General features: G+C 38.3%; 1 pseudogene; it reads left to right on the top strand.

The window, feature by feature from the left end:
* The first annotated feature begins 12,733 nt into the window (after positions 1–12,733).
* LOC137769149 (pyrroline-5-carboxylate reductase 3-like) lies at positions 12,734–13,908 on the top strand (annotated as a pseudogene).
* The last annotated feature ends 9,438 nt before the right edge of the window (positions 13,909–23,346 follow it).

Raw genomic sequence — 23,346 nt, 5'->3', positions numbered from 1 at the left:
TAGACGGCTTTGGGTAGTATAATCATTTTCACAATATTGATTCTTCGAATCCAAGAACATGGCATATCTCTCCATCTGTTTATGTCATCTTTGATTTCTTTCATCAGTGTCTTACAGTTTTCTGACTACAGGTCTTTTACCTCCTTCGGTAGGTTTATTCCTGGGAATTTTATTCTTTTTGTTGCAATGGTGAATGGGATTGTTTCCTTAATTTCTCCTTCTGATCTTTTGTTGTTAGTGTATAGGAATGAAGGAGATTTCTGGGCATTAATTTTGTATCCTGCAACTTTTCCAAATTCATTGATTAGCTCTAGCAGTTTTCTGGTGGCATGTTTAGGATTCTCTATGTATAGTATCATGTCATCTGCAAACAGTGACACTTTTACTTCTTCTTTTCTGATTTGGATTCCTTTTAGTTCTTTTTCTTCTCTGATTGCTGTGGCTAGGACTTCCAAAACTACGTTGAATAACAGTGGTGAGAGTGGACATCCTTGTCTTATTCCTGATCTTAGAGGAAATGCTTTCAGTTTTTCACCATTGAGAATGATGTTTGCTGTGAGTTTGGCTTTTATAATATTGAGGTAGTATCCCTCTATGCCCACTTTCTGGAGAGTTTTTGTCATAAATGGGTGTTGAATTTTCTCAAAAGCTTTTTCTGCATCTATTGAGATGATCATATGATTTTTATTCTTCAATTTGTTAATATGGTGTATCACATTGATTGATTTGCATACATTGAAGAATCCTTGAATCCCTGGGATAAATCTCACTTGATCATGGTGTATGATCCTTTTAATGTGTTGTTGCATTCTGTTTGCTAGTATTTTGTTGAGAATTTTTGCATCTATATTCATCAGTGATATTATCTGTAATTTTCTTTTTTTGTATTATCTCTGTCTGGTTTTGGTATCAGGGTGATGGTGGCCTGTAGAATGTGTTTGGGAGTGTTCCTTCCTCTGCAATTTTTTGGAAGATTTTGAGAAGGATGGGTGTTAGCTCTTCTCTAAATGTTTGATAGAATTCACCTGTGAAGCCATCTGGTCCTGGACTTTTGATTGTTGGAAGATTTTTAATCACAGTTTCAATTTCAGTGCTTGTGACTGGTTTGTTTATATTTTCTATTTCTTTCTGGTTCAGTCTCAGAAGGTCATGCTTTTCTAAGAATTTGTCCATTTCTTCCAGGTTGTCCATTTTATTGGTATAGAGTTGTTTGTAGTAGTCTCTTATGATGCTTTTTATTTCTGCAGTGTCCACTGTAACTTCTCCTTTTTCATTTCTAATTTTATTGATTTGAGTCCTCTCCCTCGTTTTCTTGATGAGTCTGGCTAAAGGTTTATCAATTTTGTTTATCTTCTCAAAGAAGCAGCTTTTAGTTTTATTGATCTTTTCTATTGTTTTATTTCTATTTCTTTTATTTCTGATCTGATATTTATGATTTCTTTCCTTCTACTAAGTTTGGGTTTTGTTTGTTCTTCTTTCTCTAGTTCCTTTAGGTGTAAGGTTAGATTGTTTATTTGAGATGTTTCTTGTTTCTTGAGGTAAGATTGTATTGCTATAAACTTCCTTCTTAGAACTGCTTTTGCTGCATTCCATAAGTTTTGGATCAGTGTGTTTTTGTTGTCATTTGCCTCTAGGTATTTTTTGATTTCCTCTTTGATTTCTTCAGTGATCTCTTGGTTATTTAGTAATGTATTGTTTAGCCTCCATGTGTCTGTGATTTTTACGTTTTTTCCCCTGTAATTGATTTCTAATCTCATAGTGTTGTGGTCGTAAAAGATGCTTGATATGATTTCAATTTTCTTAAATTTACCGAGGCTTGATTTGTGACCCAAGATGTGATCTATCCTGGTGAATGTTCTGTGTGCACTTCAGAAGAACGGGTAATCTGCTGTTTTTGGATGGAATTTCCTATAAATATCAATTAAATCTTTCTGATCTATTGTGTCATTTAAAGCTTGTGTTTCCTTATTAATTTTCTGTCTGGATGATCTGTCCATCACTTTAAGTGGGGTATTAATGTCCCCCACTATTATTGTGTTACTGTTGATTTCCTCTTTTATAGAGGTTAGCATTTGCCTTATGTATTGAGGTGCTCCTATGTTGGGTACGTAAGTATTTACAATTGTTTTATCTTCTTCTTGGATTGATCCCTTGATCATTATGTCCTGTCCTTCTTTGTCTCTTGTAATAGTCTTTATTTTAAGGTATATTTTGTCTGATATTAGAATTGCTACTCCAGCTTTCTTTTGATTTCCCTTTGCATTCCATCCCCTCACTTTCAGTCCGTATGTGTCCCTATGTTTGAAGTGGGTCTCTTGTAGACAGCATATATATGGGTCTTGTTTTTGTATCCATTCAGTGAGCCTGTGTCTTTTGGTTGGAGCATTTAATCCATTCACGTTTAAGGTAATTATCGATATGTATGTTCCTATGACCATTTTCTTAATTGTTATGGGTTTGTTTTTGTAGGTCCTTCTCTTCTCTTGTGTTTCCCACTTAGAGAAGTTCCTTTAGCATTTGTTGGAGAGCTGGTTTGGTGGTGCTGAATTCTCTTAGTTTTTGCTTGACTTTAAAGCTTTTGATTTCTCCGTGGAATCTGAATGAGATCCTTGCCAGGTAGAGTAATCTTGGTTGTAGGTTCTTCCCTTTCATCACTTTAAATATATCATGCCACTCCCTTCTGGCTTGTAGAGTTTCTGCTGAGAAATCAGCTGTTAACCTTATGGGAGTTCCCTTCAATATTATTTGTTGCTTTTCCCTTGTTGCTTTCAATAATTTTTTTTTTGTCTTTAATTTTTGTCAATTTGATTAGTATGCGTCTCAGTGTGTTTCTCCTTGGGTTTAACCTGTATGGGACTCTCTGCGCTTCCTGGACTTGGGGGGCTATTTCCTTTCCCATGTTAGGGAAATTTTCGACTATAATCTCTTCAAATTTTTTCTCGGGTCGTTTCTCTCTCTCTTCTCCTTCTGGGAATCCTATAATGCAAATGTTGTTGTGTTTAATGTTGTCACAGAGGTCTCTTGGGCTGCCTTCATTTCTTTTCATTCTTTTTTCTTTATTCTCTTCCGCAGCAGTGAATTCCACCGTTCTGTCTTCCAGGTCACTTATCCGTTCTTCTGCCTCAGTTATTCTGCTATTGATTCCTTCTAGTGTAGTTTTCATTTCAGTCATTGTGTTGTTCATCTCTGTTTGTTTGTTCTTTAATTCTTCTAGATCTTTGTTAAACATTTCTTGCATCTTCTCGATCTTTGCCTCCATTCTTTTTCCGAGGTCCTGGATCATCTTCACTATCAATATTTTGAAATCTTTTTCAGGAAGGTTGCCTATCTCCACTTCATGTAGTTGTTTTTCTGGAGTTTTATCTTGTTCCTTCATCTGGTACATAGTCCTCTGCCTTTTCATTTTGTCTATCTTTCTGTGAATGCGGTTTTTGTTCCACATGCTGCAGAATGGTAGTTCTTCTTGCTTCTGTTGTCTGCTGTCTGGTGGATCTAGTGCTTAGCTTTTTGACTCAGGTTTTCAGCAGTGGCCATGAAGGGCAGGAACTGAGAGAGAATGAAGGTCCATCTACCCTGCCTTCCTACTGTATTGGTCACCTTCTTTTTTTCACCGTTATTTTGGCAGAACCATTTACTTTATTCTGGTCATAAACTTTTCGGTGTACTTATTTTGATTTTCATAGGATGGTGTTCAGGGTTATCAGAAGCAATGCCTTTCACTCATCAGGATGGAGTAGACTATCAGAATAAAAAGTATTCATTTCCTGTTTGCTTGTGTTTCCATCCTTTGAAGGTTTCCTGGCTGAAATTCTTGTAGTAGCACTACATTACTTCTCAGAGCCCATTTTCCCTTTATGCCAGTGTAATTTATAAGCTCAGCTTAGTTCCACTGTCTTTTCAGGATAACAAATGTTTTAAGAAAAGCATGGTAATTCTAGGGTAGTGTATAATTCTGCAAAATATTCTCTCATGAACCCCTGTGTCATTTACAGTGGCCACATCTGGCATTCTTCATCATGAGATTTCATGTCCAAGAAAATGAGATTGCTATTAGTACAAATAAAAATATAACTGTGATTCACAATTACATCATATATACAGAGACATTCTTTCTACTTTTTACATAATTTATTTGTTTTTTAGTTCATTTCCTGATGCTATCACCTTCCTAGTTTATATTTATTCACATTGGCAATGTAGCGGATGCTAAAGCAGGAGATGCCAGCCTCCCTGGCCCCTGACCCAGAGTCCCATTATAAACATTGGGAGACACTATAGGCCAAAATGTGATCAAACCTTTGGGTTTAGTAAACTGCAAGAGCAAAATCATCCGAGCACTTATTTTAAGTGAAGTACAACAGAAAATGTTTGATTAACTAGCAATTGTATAGTCATAAATTTATTATTAAAGTATGTCTAAGAATTATAATAAATATATTTAAGAATATGTATTTTTTATTTATTTTATCGAAAACAACCTTTACTCAAATGTTAATACCATTTAAAATTTCAAGATAATGGACTAAACATATACTAAAATTTCTGCCTTCCCATTGGAGCTATAGAAATATTAGAAAATATATATTAAAACTAATAAATGCATAATAATGTCAAAAACACAACATAAGAAATTGAGACGTGGAGGTCTGTTTAAAGATGGTGGAGGAGTAAGACGTGGAGACCACCTTCCTTCCCACAAATACATCAAAAATACATCTACATGTGGAACAACTCCTACAGAACACCTACTGAATGCTGGAAGAAGACCTCACACGTCCCAAAAGGCAAGAAACTCCCCACGTACCTGGATAGGGCAAAAGAGAAAAGGAAAAACAGAGACAAAAGAATAGGGATAGGACCTGAACCTCTGGGAGGGAGCTGTGAAGGAGGAAAAGTTTCCATACACTAGGAAGCTCCTTCACTAGTGGAGACGGGGGGTGGGGGGGGTGGGAAATCTTCAGAGCCACGGAGGACAGCGCAGCAACAGGGGTGCAGAGGGCAAAGCAGAGATTCCCATACAGAGGATCGGTGCTGACCAGCACTCACCAGCCTGCTGGGGCTGGTGGGGGCTGGGAGCTGAGGCTCAAGCTTCAGAGGTCAGACCCCAGGGAGAGGACTGGGGTTGGCTGCGTGAACACAGCCTGAAGGGGGCTAGTGCACCACAGCTAGCCAGGAGGAGTCCGGGAAAAAGGCTGGAACTGCCTAAGAGTCAAGGGACCATTGTTTTGGGGTGTGTGAGGAGAGGGGATTCAGAGCACCACCTAAACGAGCTCCAGAGACAGGCACGAGCCGCAGCTATCAGCACAGACACCGAGACAGGGATGAAATGCTAAGGCTGCTGCAGCCACCAAGAAGCCTATGTACATGCACAGGCCACCATCCACACCTCCCCTCGCGGGAGCCTGTGCAGCCCACCACTGGAACAACTTCCCCGGGAGAACACACGGCACGCCTCAGGCTGTTGCAATGTCACGCTGGCCTCTGCCACCGCAGACTCGCCTCACATTCTGTAGCCCTCCATCCCCCGGCCTGAGAGAGCCAGAGCCCCCCAGTCAGCTGCTACTTTAATCCTGTCCTGTCTGGGCGGGTAACAGCGCTCTCAGGAGACCTATTCACAGAGGCGGGGCCAAATCCAAAGCTGAACCCCAGGAGCTGTGTGAACAAAGAAGAGAAAGGGAAATCTCTCCCAGCAGCCTCAGGAGCAGCTGATTAAATCTCCACAATCAACTTGATGTACCTACATCTGTGGAATACCTAAGTAGACAACAAATCATCCCAAAAGTGAGGCAGTGGACTTTGGGAGCAACTATGGACTTGGGGTTTGCATTCTGGACCTAATTTGTTTCTAGGTTTATGTTTATTTTTGTTTAGTATTTACAGCTTATTATCATTGATAGATTTGTTTATTGATTTGGTTGCTCTCTTCCTTTTTTTTTTTTAATATATATATTTTTTCCTTTTTCTCTTTCTGTGAGTGTGTATGTGTATGCCTCTTTGTATGATTTTGACTGTATACTTTTGCTTTTACCATTTGTCCTGGGGTTCTGTCTGTCCATTTTTTTGTTATCATTGGTGGATTTGTTTTTTGGTTTGGTTGTTCTCTTCCTTCTTTCTTTCTTTTTTATTACTTCTTAATTTTTTTATTTTTAATAATTTTCTTTACTATTTTATTATTTTCTTCCTTCCTTCCTTCCTCCCTCCCTCCCTCTATCCCTTCCTTTCTTTCTTTCTTTTTCTCCCTTTTCTTCAGAGCTGAGTGGCTGACAACATCTTGGTGCTCTGGTCAGGTTTTAGCCCTGAGTCTCTGATGTGGGAGAGCCGAGTTCCGGACACTGGTCCACCAAAGACCTACTGGCTCCATGTAATATCAAACAGCGAAAGCTCTCACAGAGATCTCCATCTCACTGCTAAGTCCCAGTTCCACCGAACAACCAGCAAGCTGCAGTGCTGGACACCCTATGCCAAACAACTAGCAAGACAGGAACACAACCACAAGCATTAGAAGAGAGGCTGCCTAAAATCATAATCACAGACACCCCAAAACCCACCACTGGATGCGTTCCTGCCCACCAGAAAGATAATATCCAGCCTCATCCACCAGAACACAGGCACTAGTCCCCTACACCAGAAAGCCTACACAGCCCACTGAACCAACATTAGCCACTGGGGGCAGACACCAAAACAACAGGAACTATGAACCTGCAGCCTGCGAAAAGGAGACCCCAAACACAGTAAGTTAAGCAAAATGAGAAAACAGAGAAATGGACAGCAGATAAAGGAGCAAGGTAAAAGCCCACCAGACAAAACAAATGAAGAGGAAATAGGCAGTCTACCTGAGAAAGAATTCAGAGTAATGATAGTAAAGATGATCCAAAATCTTGGAAATAGAATGGAGAAAATACAAGAAATTTTTAACAAGGATCTAAAAGAATTAAAGACCAAGCAAACAATGATGAACAACACAATAAAAGAAATTTAAAATTCTCTAGAAGGAATCAATAGCAGAATAACTGAGGCAAAAGAACGGATGAGGGACCTGGAAGATAAAATAGTGGAAATAACTACCAGAGAGCAGAATAAAGAAAATAGAATGAAAAGAATTGAAAACAGTTTCAGAGACCTCTGGGACAATATTAAACACACAAACATTCGAATTATAGGGGTCCCAGAACAAGAAGAGAAAAAAAAATGGAATGAGAAGATATTTGAAGAGATTATAGTTGAGAACTTTCCTAACATGCAAAAGGGAATAGTCAACCAAGTCCAGGAAGCACAGAGTCCCACACAGGATAAATCCAAGGAGAAACATGCCAAGACACATATTAATCAAACTATCAAAAATTAAATACAAATGAAAAATATTAAAGCAAGCAAGGGAAAAGCAACAAATAAAACACAAGGGAATCCCCATAAGGATAATAGCTGATCTTTCAGCAGAAACTCTGCAAGCCAGAAAGAAGTGGCAGGACATATTTAAAGTGATGAAAGGGAAGAACCTACAACCAAGATTACTCTACCGGCAAGGATCTCATTCAGATTCGACAGAGAAATTAAAACCTTTACAGACAAGCAAAGGCTAAGAGAATTCAGTACCACCAATCCAGCTTTACAACAAATGCTAAAGGAACTTCTCTAGGCAGGAAACACAAGAGAAGGAAAAGACCTACAATAACAAAAACAAAACAATTAAGAAAATGGTAATAGGAACATACATATCTATAACTACATTAAACTTAAATGAATTAAATGCTCCAACCTAAAGACACAGACTGGCTGAATGGACACAAAAACAAAACCTGTATATATGCTGTCTATAAGAGACCCACTTCAGACATAGGGACACATACAGATTGAAAGTGAGGGGATGGAAAAAGATACTCCATGCAAATGGAAATCAAAATAACGCTGGTGTAGCAATTCTTATATCAGACAAAATAGACTTTAAAATAAAGACTATTATAAGAGACAAAGAAGGACACTACACAGTGATCAAGGGATCAATCCAAGAAGAAGATATAACAATTGTAAATACTTACGCACCAAACATAGGAGCACCTCAATACATAAGGCAAATGCTAACAACCATAAAAGGGGAAATCGACAGTAACACAATAACAATGGGGGACTTTAACACCCCACTTTCACCAATGGACAGATCATCCAAAATGAAAATAAATAAGGAAACACAAGCTTTAAATGACACATTAAACAAGATGAACTTAATTGATATTTATAGGACATCCCATCCAAAGACAACAGCATACACTTTCTTCTCAAGTGCTCATGGAATATTCTCCAGGATAGATCATATATTGGGTCACAAATCAAGGCTTGGTAAATTTAAAGTAACTGAAATCATTTCAAGTATCTTTTCCGAACACAACGCTATGGGACTAGATATCAATTGCAGGAAAAAAAACTATAAAAAATACAAACACATGGAGGCTAAACAATACACTACTAAATAACCAAAAGATCACTGAAGAAATCAAAGAGGAAATAAAGCAATACCTAGCAACAAATTACAATGAAAACACGATGACACAAAATCTATGGGATGCAGCAAAAGCAGTTCTAAGAGGGAAGTTTCTAGCAATACAATCCTACCTCAAGAAATAAGAAACATCTCAAATAAACAAGTTAAACTTACACCTAAAGCTATTAGAGAAAGAAGAACCAAAAAAACCCAAAGTTAGCAGAAGGAAAGAAATCATAAAGATCAGATCAGAAATAAACGAAAAAGAAATGAAGGAAACAATAGCAAAGATCAATAAAACCAAACGTTGGTTCTTTGAGAAGATAAACAAAATTGATAAACCATTAGCCAGACTCATCAAGAAAAAAAGGGAGAAGGCTCACATCAATCGAATTAGAAATGAAAAAGGAGAAGTAACAACTGACACTACAGAAATATAAAGGATCATGAGAGATTACTACAAGGAACTATATGCCAATAAAATGGACAACCTGGAAGAAATGGACAAATTCTCAGAAAAGCACAAATTTCCAAGACTGAACCAGGAAGAAATAGAAAATATAAACAGACCAATCACAAGCACTGAAATTGAAACTGTGATTAAAAATCTTCCAACAAACAAAAGTCCAGGACCAGATGGCTTCATGGGAGAATTCTATCAAACATTTAGAGAAGAGCTAACACTTATACTTCTCAAGCACTTCCAAAATATAGCAGAGGAAGGAACACTCCCAAACTCATTCTATGAGGCCAACATCACCCAGATACCAAAACCAGACCAAGAGGTCACACAAAAAAGAAAACTACAGGCCAATATCACTGATGAACATAGATGCAAAAATCCTCAACAAAATACTAGCAAACAGAATCCAACAGCACATTAAAGGGATTACACACCATGATCAAGTGGGGCTTATTCCAGGAATGCAAGGATTCTTCAATATATGCAAATCAATCAATATGATAAACCATATTAACAAACTGAAGGATAAAAACCATACGATGATCTCGATAGATGCAGAAAAAGCTTTCGACAAAATTCAACACCCATTTATGATCAAAAACCTCGGAAAGTAGGCATAGCGGGAATTACCTCAACATAATAAAGGCCATATATGACAAACCCACAGCCAGCATCATTCTCAAAGGTGAAAAACTGAAACCATTTCCACTAAGATCAGGAAGAAGACAAGGTTGCCCATTCTCCCCACTATTATTCAACATAGTTTTGGAAGTTTTAGCCACAGCAATCAGAGAAGAAAAAGAACTAAAAGGAATCCAAATCGGAAAAGAAGTAAAGCTGTCGCTGTCTGCAGATGCTACCAGAAAACTAAAGGCCTCAGATCCTAAAGATGCTACCAGAAAACTACTAGAGCTAATCAATGAATTTGGTAAAGTAGCAGGATACAAAATTAATGCACAGAAATCTCTTGCATTCCTATACACTAGTGCTGAAAAATCTGGAAGAGAAATTAAGGAAACACTCCCATTTACCACTGCAACAAAAAGAATTAAATCCCTAGGAATAAACCTACCTAAGGAGACAAAAGACCTGTATGCAGAAAACTATAAGACACTGATGAAAGAAATTAAAGATGATACAAACAGGTGGAGAGATAGACCACGTTCTTAACTGGAAAAATCAACATTGTGAAAATGACTATACTACCCAAAGCAATCTACAGATTCAGTGCAACCCCTATCAAACTACCAATGGCATTTTTCACAGAACTAGAACAAAAAATTTCACACTTTGTAGGGAAACACAAAAGACCCCAAATAGCCAAAGCAATCTTGAGAAGGAAAAATGGGGCTGGAGGAATCATGCTCTGTGACTTCAGACTATATTACACAGCTACAGAAATTAAGACAGTATGGTGCTGGCACAAAAACAGAAATATAGATAAATGGAGCAGGATAGAAAGCCCAGAGATAAACCCATGCACATATGGTCACCTTATGTTTGATAAAGGAGGCAAGAATGTACAATGGAGAAAAGACAGCCTCTTCAATAAGTGGTGCTGGGAAAACTGGACAGCTACATGTAAAAGAATGAAATTAGAACACTCCCTAACACCATACATGAAAATAAACTCAAAATGGATCAAAGACCTAAATGTAAGGCCAGACACTATCAAACTCGTAGAGGAAAACATAGGCAGAACACTCTATGACATAATAGAGTATGTCATAATAAAAATACTATTAGAAACTGAAAAAAAAAAAATTGAGACGTGCCTAAAAGAATAAAGGAGAAGGAAAGCCACAATTGGAAGCCAAGATTAGAAGTATAAGCCAGTCATCATCAGAAAATCTACAAACAATAAATGCTGGAGAGGGTGTGGAGAAAAGGGAACCCTCTCGCACTGTTGGTGGGAATGTAAATTGATACAGCCCCTATGGAGAACAGTATGGAGGTTTCTTAGAAAACTAAAAATTGAACTACCATATGACCCAGCAATCCCACTACTGGGCATATACCCTGAGAAAACCATAATTCAAGAAGAGTCATGTACCACAATGTTCATTGCAGCACTATTTACAATAGTCAGGACATGGAAGCAACCTAAGTGTCCATCGGCAGATGCACAGATAAAGAAGATGTGGCACATATATACAATGGAATATTACTCAGCCATATAAAGAAATGCAATTGAGTTATTTGCAGTGAGGTGGATGGACCTAGAGTCTGTCATACAGAGTGAAGTAAGTCAGAAAGAGAAAAACAAATACCATATGCTAACACATACATATGGAATCTAAAGAAAAAGAAAAAAAATGGTTCTGATGGACCTAGGGGCAGGACAGGAATAAATACGCAGATGTAGAGAATGGACTTGAGGACACAGGGAGGGGGAAGGGTAAGCTGGGATGAAGTGAGAGAGTGGCATGGACTTATATACACTACCAAATGTATAATAGATAGCTAGTGGGAAGCAGCCCCATCGCACAGGGAGATCCACTCGGTGCTTTGTGACCACCTAGAGAGGTGGGATAGGGAGTGTGGGAGGGAGATGCAAGAGGGAGGGGATATGGGGATATATGTATATGTAGAGCTGATTCACTTTGTTATATAGCAGAAACTAACACACCATTGTAAAGCAATTATACTCCAAAAAAGATGTTAAAAAAAATAAAAAGAAATAAAAATACTATTAGAAACTGAAAAAAAAAAAAAAATTGAGATGTGCCTAAAAGAATGAAGGAGAAGGAAAACCATAATTGTAAGCCAAGATCAGAAGTATAAGCCAGTCATCCTCAGAAAATCTGCAAACAACAAATGCTGGAGAGGGTGTGGAGAAAAGGGAACACTCTTGCACTGTTGGTGGGAATGTAAATTGATACAGCCACTATGGAGAACAGTATGGAGGCTCCTTAAGAAACTAAAAATAGAATTACCATACGACCCAGCAATCCCACTGCTGGGCATATACCCAGAGAAACCATAATTCAAAAAGACACATGCAGCCCAATGTTCACTGCAGCACTATTTACAACAGCCACATCATGGAAGCAACCTAAATGCCCATCGACAGACGAATGGATAAGGAAAATGTGGTACATATATACAATGGAATATTACTCAGCCATAAAAAGGAACGAAATTGGGTCATTTGCAGAGACATGGATGGATCTACAGACTGTCATACAAAGTGAAGCAAGTCAGAAAGAGAAAAACAAATATTGTATATTAACTCATGTATGTGGAACCTAGAAAAACAGTACAGATGAACTGGTTTGCAAGGCAGAAATAGAGACACAGATGTACACAGATGTAGAGAATAAACATATGGACACAAGGGGGTAAAGTGGCGGGGGGGGGTGGTGGTGGGATGAACTGGGAGATTGGGATTGACATATATACGCTAATATGTATAAAATAGATAACCAATCAGAACCTACTGTATAAAAAAATAAAATAAAATAAAATTCAAATTAAAAAAAAAAAAAGGTATAAGACAGAGAGCAAAACTTACCTAGAAAAATATCAGGGAATCATTTCATAGAAGATAAACACATCATCAGAAATATTTACAAAAACAAAAGTACATAAAAGACAGAAATTGACTCCACAAAAAAGTTACTAGAAAATCATAAAAAGACATTCAAATAATCATTATAAATATCACAGAGGTAATGGGGTCACACGAAAGGAGAACAGTCATGAATATACATCTCTTAGAGGTTTTGTGAAAGATACTATTGAATAAAGTCAAATAGATGGCATGAAAAGCAAAAGAGACCCTCGAAGAACGAATGGACGACGCTGAACCGAGGAATTTTTATAAGAAATCTGCACGAATAAAGAGAGAGTAAGAGAAACGCATGACAGATGCTAAGTTTCCAAATCCTTCTAAAAGGGGATATAGAACGTGAAGATGTAGGTAAGAACACAGAAGAGACAAAACCTGATGAAATAACTGACTAGAATTTCTCAGAACTTACCATTCAGATCAGATACTGAAGACTCTTGGACCGGGCGCAGTGGTGGCGGAGGAGTCCTGTCCCGCGGCGCCTGGCTTCCTCGCCGTGGGCCACAGGGCGGGGGCCTCATCCGAGCAGGAGAAGCCGAGGCTCAGCACGCGCTGACCAGCACGCAGACCGACAGGAACCTCAGCCGCTTCCCAGCCCCTGGCTGCCAGACCACCCGTTCAGCCAGGAGGTGCTGCAGAGCTGCTCCCTTTGCCACCAACCCAGCATCCTGCCAGCCGCCCTGGCGGAGGTGGCTCGTCACCGCGAGCACAGGCTGATGTCCGTGGCCGCCGGGGTCTCTCGGAGCACCTGCAGGAGCTGCTGCCCCAGACCCCGCGAGTGCTGCCGGGGGGGGGCTCGTCCAACCTGCCCTAAGTGGCCTAGGAGGGAGCCGTGGTGGGGACGCAGGGCCGCCACTCCAGGAGCAACGAGCCCCGGCTCCTGCGGACCCTAATGGAGGCCTGCGGGCCGGGGGAGGAGGTGCCCCAGGCCCCCGTGGACGTCCACACCCGCCTCAGGAGCAGTGGCGTGGCCTCTGTGTGCGCCTCCTGAGGCCATGGCCGAAGATGCCATTGAGCTGGGCATGCCCAGGGGCCTGGCCCACCGCCTTGCTGCCTAGACCCTGGGGGACAGCCAAGACACTTCTGCAGAAGGGGCAGCACCCGGCTCAGCTGCGGATCCACGTGCGCACGCTGTGCGGCACCGCCATCCACGGGCTTGACGTGCCAGAGCAGGGCGGGGCGAGCAGTAGGAAGAAGGGCGCAGGCGCTGGGCGTGGGCCACGGCCCCCAAGTACCGCCCCCGCCACTCCTCCCTCCCTGGCGCCTTCCGTCGGACTCAGGTTCCCTGCAGCCTACAGGTCGGTGGAGGAGCTGCTTGAGGCCTGGGAGGGTGGGTGGAGGACGGGTCCTGGCCAGCGGGGAACACAGCGAGATGTGAGCCCCCTCCACAGACTCTAAGCTCCTGGTAAATGGCAGGTGGAGCTGGTCCTGATGACCCTTCCCTTGGTCAAGAGTCCTGGAGGGTCCCCTCGCCTGGCATCTGATTGACTGCAGGATTTGGTTCTTTAGCATGCCCATGAAGGGACAGACAGACCAGGAAAGCCAGGAACTTGGGGCCCTAAGCAGGAACTTGGGTGGGGCAGGCTGCCTGCAGCCCAGGGCTCACGGGGGCCTCCCTATCCTACGCAGGACCGAGTGCTGGAGCCCCTTCCTTCCACCCACCGGCTGTGAGGCTCGAGGCAGAGGGATCTCCCTTCTGTCAAAGGGCTAACGCACCTGTGCAGCAGCCTCCCATCCACTCCCTGCGCACCTGCAGCTCTGTGCTGCCCTCCCTGGTGGTCTGCCCGCTACCCACCCACCCAGCCCTGAGCACCCGCCCCCATTCCAGCCTTCATCGACCAGCTTGCCCTCAGCCAGCCACTGTTTGTCTGGCCCTGGCCCTTGTTAGAAGGGTCAGCCGAAGTCCATTTCTGCACCTGCTTTTTTTACTTTTGAAATGGCAATAAAGACACTGTCCTATTAAAAAAAATTAAAAATTAAAAACAAAGATTCTAGGTATAGACTTACACAAGAGACATACTTAAAGGGGCAAAAAAACGCCAGTCAAATACGAATCAAAAGAAAGTTGATATAATAATATAATATTAGAAAAAAATAAAATGCAAAGTGAACAATCATTGAAAGAAATAAGAAGGATATCTCATTTTGATCAAAGGAACAATTCAGAAGAATATAAAGCAATTAATTAGATTATGCGTCATCAATATGACTTTAAAACTTATAAGAAAAAAGATAGTAATACAAGAAGAAATCGGCAAATCTACTCTCATGAGGAAAGGTTTCGCACACTTCTCTCAGAAACCAAGTGAACAAATGGAACACCTCCGAAAAATAGGATACTGAAGAGTTGAACAACAAAGCAATAGCATTATAGAATTCTGCACTCAACAAAAAGGAAGAGCATGCTATTTTCAAGTACCTGTAGAGCATACAAAAAAGTTGATGATATTTTGCCTTAATGTACAGTTCAACAAATACAAACAACAAAAACAACTAACGGGACACATTCTCTGACCATAATAGAAGACAGTTGGAAATTGACAACAAAAATATGGCCAAGAAACAAACAAATCACACTTCCCTAATTGGGTAATTTTGAAGATTAAATCACAACAGAAATAACAGAAAAGTGACAAAAATTGCACTAGATATGAAAAACTTGTACATTCCAATTCAAACAACTCACAGAGGGAAATGTATAGTCTTCTTTCACTTCCTCAACACCTCCATTTACTATAGACCATTATTTATCCAAGCCTCAAGTTGCTTATCACAAAATTGTGTTAGGGCTGCCTCCATGGGCACTTGTCTAGATATTAAGACTTCAGTCATTGTGAATGCATTTTGGATAGACTTCATGCATTTAAACAGTACTGTGTTTCCCAGGAGACTGTCAACTGTACATGTATTTAGGTGTCTTGAAGCCCCCCTCAGTCAGCCCTTTTGGAGCTTCAGAGAAAAGAAACTGTGGCCACCTTATCACCCTGTATTAATTTTCTAGGGCTGCTGTTAACAAATGACCGGAAACTGGACGGCTTAAAGCAATAGAAGATAATTGTCCATCATTCTGGATGCTCAAAGTCTGAAATCAAGGTTTTAAGAGGTCTCTTTCCCTCTGAAGACTCTAGCGGAGAAACCTCTCTAGCCCTTCCTACTTCTGGTGTCTCTAGGCATCCCATGGCTTACAGCTGCATCACTCCACTCGGCCTCCATCTTCACATGACCTTCTCTCTGTGTGTCTCATATATGGACACTTGTCATTGGATTTAGGGCCCACCCATATAGTCCAGGATGAGCTCATCTCCAGATCCTTAATTACATTTGCTAAGACTCTTTTTCCAATAAGGTAATATACGTAGGTGCCAGGAGTGAGGACATGAGAATATCTTTTTGAGGGTCACTATTCAACTCACTACACACTCTTATATGACTCTCATTATCAACACCTTCCTTTTATTCTTTAATTTTTGAGTTCCAACCACAATCATTTTTGTTGAATTATGGGAAAAAAACCCAAAATTGACTGAATTCCAGCATACGAAGGTAAATAGTGAAAATATGTCACTCCTTGCAACCAGCCAACTACCTTAACAGAGTGTCGGTCTAGTTCAGTCACACAGTGCACAGGCCTTTAATTATTGTACAATTTCTGGCCCATCTGATTCAGAAATACTCTGATTTCTTGCAAAAGAACCAAAGTGGTAAATTTAGCCCATGAACCATGAACCAAATGAGAGTTGTCATTTAGTTGAGTCATTAGAAGGTGCAGTGTCATATATTTTCACCAGACTACCCAAGTTGAATTTTCAGGGAAAGCTTGAAAATTAGTTTCAACTCAATTCTCATTTTCAAAAGAAAAATATTTCTAGTCATTTCTCCCAACATTGCCCATCACTCATGCAAAAATCAGGGAAGATTAGCTAAGAATGTTATTCTGTTCCTCTAAGATATACTTGAAAAAAACAGTATTTATATTCTTTTTTGGTATAGTCACTTACTCCCTGGTTTCTTTCCCTTTAGCAACCATTTATCCCTTTCTCTGGCTCATTCCTGGTTAAACCATTCTCTCCCATGGTGAGGTATAGGTAATAGAGATCCTTTTGCTGCAAAACCTCAGGGTGGCCACTGTGAGACACCCTAGCTTGCATACAAGGGTGTTATATTATTTAAAGATATATAAATAGTGTCTTGTACTGAAATATCCCCTTCAGCTAGGAGCTACAAATTCAACCCAGACTCTGACACTACAGGATTTGATAACACAAAGGAAAGATTCTGAGAAATGGGAGAGTCAGAGAGTTAGAGCATAAACACCACCCCCAAGAAAACTTCTTTAAAGAAGACCCCCTCTCATTTCCTTTCATGCTCACACATTCACCAGATTATGTAAGCCAAACCCTTATTTCTTTTTCTCCCTTAATTTTGGCATTAAATGTTTTAATTTCATATTTAAAGTTTCTATAAAATCACCACTCTGAGTATGATAAACAATGTGATATTTACAAGCACTGCTGCCTCTTTTTAGCCCATCCCTTTAAAGTAGTCACTCTGAAGTGGGTATCTTGAACCAAATAAACAGGGGTGAGTGTTCCAAAATGAAATACAGGTTGTTCCAATCCAATCTTTTAATAATATTCAATATCTATCAATTATCTCTGTATCTATTTTTCTATCTGGCCACTTAAAATTTGAACTTTTTGTCTTTGTAGCAATAGAGATATCACATTGAAGTTACATTAAAGAAGAACTTATTTATTCTGCAAACATCTTTATTGTCCCTTTTCAGTTCTATGGAAGTAAAACGATGTAAACAGGGACATTCTGGAGAAGAGAGCATATCAAGTTGCTCCTTTCCTTGGAAAAAGCATAGGATCAACTATGGGAAGTGGATAAAAGAAGACAGATCTCTTTTACTCTACATCTTTTTTGTATCTGCACATTTATCTTGGATGCCTCTGAGAGTATGGTGAAGACCAGTTCCCTTTGAGGCTCAGTACTTCAGAATATTTCTAAGGGAATATGGCCAAACAGGACAAGAGTTTTCCTCCACTCCCCAAGAAAACTTACCATAAGAGAGAGAAAAGTCTGTCCTGGTCCTCCTGATGCAATTCTAGGGTACAGGCTTTTGTAAGTGAGAACTCCTTGCTATAAAGACTGGATCACTTTGGAACTTCTCCCAACCAAGCCATCCTATATGAGCCTTAGGGTAAATGACTTTGTGTACATGTGGTGTACATAGCAGGGGAGGCCAGGTTCACCTTGTGTGACAGAACTCTGTGTCACACTAAGAAGAGAGGTCATCTCCCACAGTGAATCCCAAGAAACAACTCTCACATCACCTTTCCAAATAGGGTTTCTTCTAACATCACAACATTTTTTTCCATTTTGTGTGTATGTGTATGTGTGTCTGTTTGTACCATGAAACTAAAGAATTGTATATTCCATACTTTGAATTAATTAATAAGCAAGCACAAGGAAATGATACTTGTCTGCAGAGGGTGCATGCTGGAAAGTTGCACAGGAAAAATTTGAATATTTAGAATGAAGCCAGATGATGGAGGACCTTGAAAAGAGAAGAGAAAGGCTCAGATTGGTAAAGTAGGCAACTGAAGGCAGCAGAAATTGTTAAGGTGTATAAGATATGGTTAAAGTCTGTTTAGGGAAGATTCGTTTGGGGTGATGCTAAGATTCTTTGAAAGGAAAAAAAGTTACTTAATTTCTGTACATTTTAATGTCCTCATCTGTAAAAAAAAATGGTGAATAATAATACCTCCTATTTCACAAAGTTTGGGTGAGGAGTAAGTGAATTAATACATTTAGAACACAAATATGTGAAGTCCTCAATAACATTATTATCACCATATGCAACCACCGTCTCCACCATCCTCACCATCTTCATCATTTTCTTCTCTTTCCAAAAAAAAACACATGCAAAAAGAAAAAAATCCCTATAAATATAGAGATAATCCAGGTTTATGATTCTTAAAAAGTTTCACAGATGATGAGGCCAATTCCTGCATCCAGTCAGGAGCAGGACGTGTTGGATAGATGACATAGTGATGCAAACTAATTTTGCACACACATAAACTTCTCATATTTGTCTTTCACATAGGCTTATATGTAAATATAAGCATTAAAATACAATATGAAGTTAAATTATTTTTTTATTATTATGAGGCATCTTATCCATACCGCTTTTCTCTCACCATGTCTTATAGAAACTTTATTTTTTCCTTTAAAATGTAGACTTTTTAAAAAATATAATTAAAGTTACAGTTAATTAATACTTCACTATTTAAATTTTATTTTTATGACATTTATTTATTTTCTTTCTAATTTTACAAGTAATACATGTTCATTGCAGACAACTAGAAATACATAAAAGCATAAAGTAAAAATTAATCACCCATAATCCCCAGCCCCCCAGAGACAACCCTCATTGCTATTGATGGTTAATACATCACTTTAATACCTATTTCCTCCTATGCTTTTTAAATTCAAATTACATACTTTATCTGTTAACTGAGAATACAAAAGAAAACACTTGAGAGTTAGTCTTAAACGAAAATATGAATGGACAGGAATTTTAGTTATGTAAAATCAAAATAATATTGAAATAGTCAGAACACCTCATGAGCATTTGTGTGTGTGTGTGTGTGTGTGTGTACCATACTCACTCTTGATTTCTTGAATTATAATACAAATTTACTTTGCCATAAAATAGATCAAATGTTAAAAAAATTATTTAAGAAAGATTTTATTATATATCACTTTTCTGTATAGCAAGAGGTTTGGAGATTTTTCTCTCTCTAAATATCCATGTACTTGCAGTAATAAAATGACTCTCCTTCAATTGTATCCAAATTCTTTACACAAAATTAAATTCATAATTCCGCTTTTATAACTAGTGTTAAATTAACAGAAATTAAAATATATTATCACATTTCCAGATTCCTTTTTTTTTATTAACTGCACAGCATACATATAACAGAAAACTGCATTATCAAGGGCACAGAAATTAGCCCCACCAGCCAATACCATACTTCAGTCAAGCTCAACCGACCTTATTACCTAGATTTGGCTGTGTACCCTCAGGCATATTATGAACCACATGAGCAGATGACTGAATGAGAAAAAAAATATCTCCATTAAGAAAAAAATTGAGATTTTGGATTCGGCTGCCTGCCCATTAGTGACATAAAGTGCTGACAAGCAGAACAAACAGTGAGCAATGTAATGTCAGGGCCTCTAGTGAAATGAAGTTTCATAACTTCACTAGGGCTGATGGATGGGTAATAATGACATTTTCAAGTGTAGGAATATACTCTATTAGGAACATCATAGAATTATTCTGCACAAAGTAGTTGTTACAGCTTGGTTGCTCGGGGAAGATGACTCCATAGAGTAAGAAAACAGTCATGTGCTTATAAATGTTTAATCAGGTTAATATTCTGTTGCTCTTCACCATGCCAGAGAACGTCACTTATTTGGAGTGTAATAGTTTAGAATAGAATTCTCTTAGCCGGTCAAAGGACGGTAGAGAATTCTACAACATCAAATACTCAAATATTTGACATTAACAACGTTGTAAACCTGACATGAACAATTTATCAATTTACTGGGAAACTTTGCAAAAATGCATTACTGAGGGTGTTATCTGAATAGTAAATAATCTTTTAGGTCTTTGCAAAATTCAACCTACCTTATTCTTTATAGATTAAATCACAAATACAACTATCAACTTTCAACCAGTCAATTGCATGGGAACTGTGTGTCACTAATTTATGTCTTATCCTTAGACAAGCTGGTTGCAGTAACATGAGGAATAAAATTCGATGATTTTTGTAGCTACATGTTCACATTTATACCATTTGGTCTTTAAGGATAAACAAGGGAATATTGTTTTTTTAAAAAAGGAAGACTTGCTGGCATCAAAACTCACTTCCGGGCTCACAGAATCACAATTAAAAAAAAAACTTTTTCTAAAAAGCATAGAGTGCCTATGTTTGAACGGTACTCGGCTACTCAGATGTCCCTGGGATTATGATTTCCAGGATCTGTAAAGACACTTCAGCCCCACCTGAATAATAAAAATCAACTGATAAGGAATTTTCATTACAGTCCTAAATTTTACAAGTTAAGTGATAATTTTACTCTAAAACTTTCAGCAGATGATACTATGCAAGTCATGTATTATAGAAAACCAAACAACTCAGTAAAGTTTTATTGCCACAAAATAACATTTTCTAATTTATAAGCTTTTATTTTCTAAATAATTTATTTAATTATCAAATTAAAATAATCTTGTTTTAAATGTTTGTCTAAAGTGAGATTGTTCAACCACTTCACTTAGTTTATTTTTCAGCTAAAAAAAGAATAAACTTCAAAGTTGAAGAAATGAACCAGCCTAGGGCAGAAAAAATAGAAAGAAAGAAAGAGAGAGAAAGAGGGAGGGAGGGAGGGAGGGAGGAAGGATATTGTGAACAAAGAATCATGAGGTCAGAGAAAGATTTATCTGAAGTCTTTCTGTAATCACACATCCAGAAATGAGGATATGATGATGGAAACAATGATATTTTCCAAACATTTAACATGTGCCATGTACTGTACTAAATAGATACTCATATAATCTTCACAGTAATTCCAGGAGATGGATACTACTGTTATCTCCATTTTATTAAAAAAACGAAGAAAGAAAGGGAGAGAGGGAGGGAGGAGAGAAAGAAGGAAAGAAAGGAAAGAAGGTGATTCAAGAACTACAAAATTCTTTTCTTTCCATCTCTTTTTCTTCTTTTGTCCTGCCACCTTCCTTCCTTCCTTCTTCATTTTTTCTTTCATTCCTTCCTATTATGGGTACAGTGTTCATTAAATAATGCCCATGATGACCTCACTACCTTGTAATAAGGGGGGCAAAAACTGTCAATGGTACCTTCGAGTTTTACTTGCACTATTCTATTTTGTATTTATGAAAGGCAGCTTCATAATTAAAGTCCAGGATCTTCTGCAATCTAAATTCATATTATATATTGATCCAGAGATGCTGTCTGACTCTGGCATGTATTTTTCTACATTACTGAACATGCCAACAACGCAGCATTTCTCAGCCTGAACTGTATCCTCAGGAGGAATTCAGGACTGGAATTGCTTGGAGTATTACAGGCAAAGCGTTCACTGAGAGGGAAATGGAGCAAAAACAGTTCCATTGCCTAAATAAATTAATTGATTTAAGACATAAGAAGGAAAAAAGGGAAAATTTTGTTGACTACTCACTATTTAACTCTATCTTGAAGAGTAGGTTTAAGGTGGCAAGTGTCTGAGTGTTTCCATCAAAGGTGTCCTTGTTCATACCTCTACTCAGAACAATTAGTGTGAACGGCTCTGAGGTACACAGCTGGTTTCTCCCTGCTCAGGCAACCACATATTTTACAACATTTATTGCTGAAACTTCAAACTCTATTTCCTTAGCAGGATCCCTGGACTAACTTCTTAGTGTTAGCTGTACAGGCATTTCTATCAAAATAGCAATTGGATCTAGAGTTAGTTTTTGATACGACATGAAAATCACAGGCATCCCTTGGGGAAATATATCTTCTAAAAATCTACGGGTATTGACCACATGTCTGCAGATGTCTTTTATCACTATTAGTTGCTTTTATATGTCAACTATGAAATACCTTCTAACACATTGAGCTATTCAGGTTGAAATTGCAGGGAATTGCATGGTACTGGTGAAAATCTCTCCTTTGTGAAAGGCTGGATGCAAAAATACAATGTTCCAGAGCTGTTTTATATATGTCTGTGTACATATGTACATGATACTTTAATATTCCTCATTCAAGCATTTCATTCACTATGACAATAAATTATCATGTTAATCACTTTTTCTATATGTAAACAGGATACATGAAGATGACAGATGCAGACACAATTCTGTATTTATCAAAATAAACCCTCATATCAGTTTAAACTCTAAGTTGCATTTAAAGAAAGAAAATTCAAATTGGCTCAACATGAAAATGGAAAATAACAGCTTACATAATTTAACAAGTCCAGGAGTGGGTATCTGGCTTCAGGCTTAGGTGTCCATTGATAATCTCTCTCCCAATTCTCTTTTTGGAATCTCTCCCAAGACTCACAGAATTTTATTTATTTAATGTTTTAGAGTCAGTCAGCTATGATTATTTATTTTCATAGATGCTAAGATTTTCATGTTTTCTCACGTGAAACATTCCTCTAGGTCAAAAGCAGAGAGTATATAAAGTTTACTCAGGGAACTATCACTTGCATCTGTGTTCTCCTGTCATCTCCTTTCATCACCATCCTAGTGTCATCCATTTCCTTCAGGCTTTTAAATTTATTTTCCTAAAACTATGAAGTTGATTTTGTGATTTTTTTTCAGTTGCTCTATTTCAAATGTTATTATCTCCTATTATTTCTCTCTTTTTTTTTTTTTTTTGGTATTTTTTCTCTTATTTATTATTGATCATTTTAATTAGTGGTTTACTTATTTTGATTATTTTTCAAAAACTCGGCTTTTTAATTTATGTAAGTAGTTTTGTTATTTCTATGCTTTCAACCTCTTCGATCTCACATTTTAAATCCTGACTCTGCTTACTTTGTTTTTTCCTAACTTTTTGAATTATATGTTTAATCTGTTTATTTCAGTCTTTTATCTTTATTAATATAATTACTTAAACCTATACATTTTCCTATGAGCATTGTTCTAGCTGTTCCATGAATTCTTATATATAAATGAGTGCATGACAATTATTTTCTAGCAATTTTGGAGGTTTGGTTTGTATTTTTCCTTGACCCAAGCAATGTTTAATAGACATT

The sequence above is a fragment of the Eschrichtius robustus genome, chromosome 9 (genome assembly GCF_028021215.1).
Source record: "Eschrichtius robustus isolate mEscRob2 chromosome 9, mEscRob2.pri, whole genome shotgun sequence".
Taxonomy (NCBI): domain Eukaryota; kingdom Metazoa; phylum Chordata; class Mammalia; order Artiodactyla; family Eschrichtiidae; genus Eschrichtius; species Eschrichtius robustus.
The sequence above is the reverse complement of the archived record's forward strand: the minus strand, read 5'-3'. Positions and strand labels throughout refer to the sequence as shown.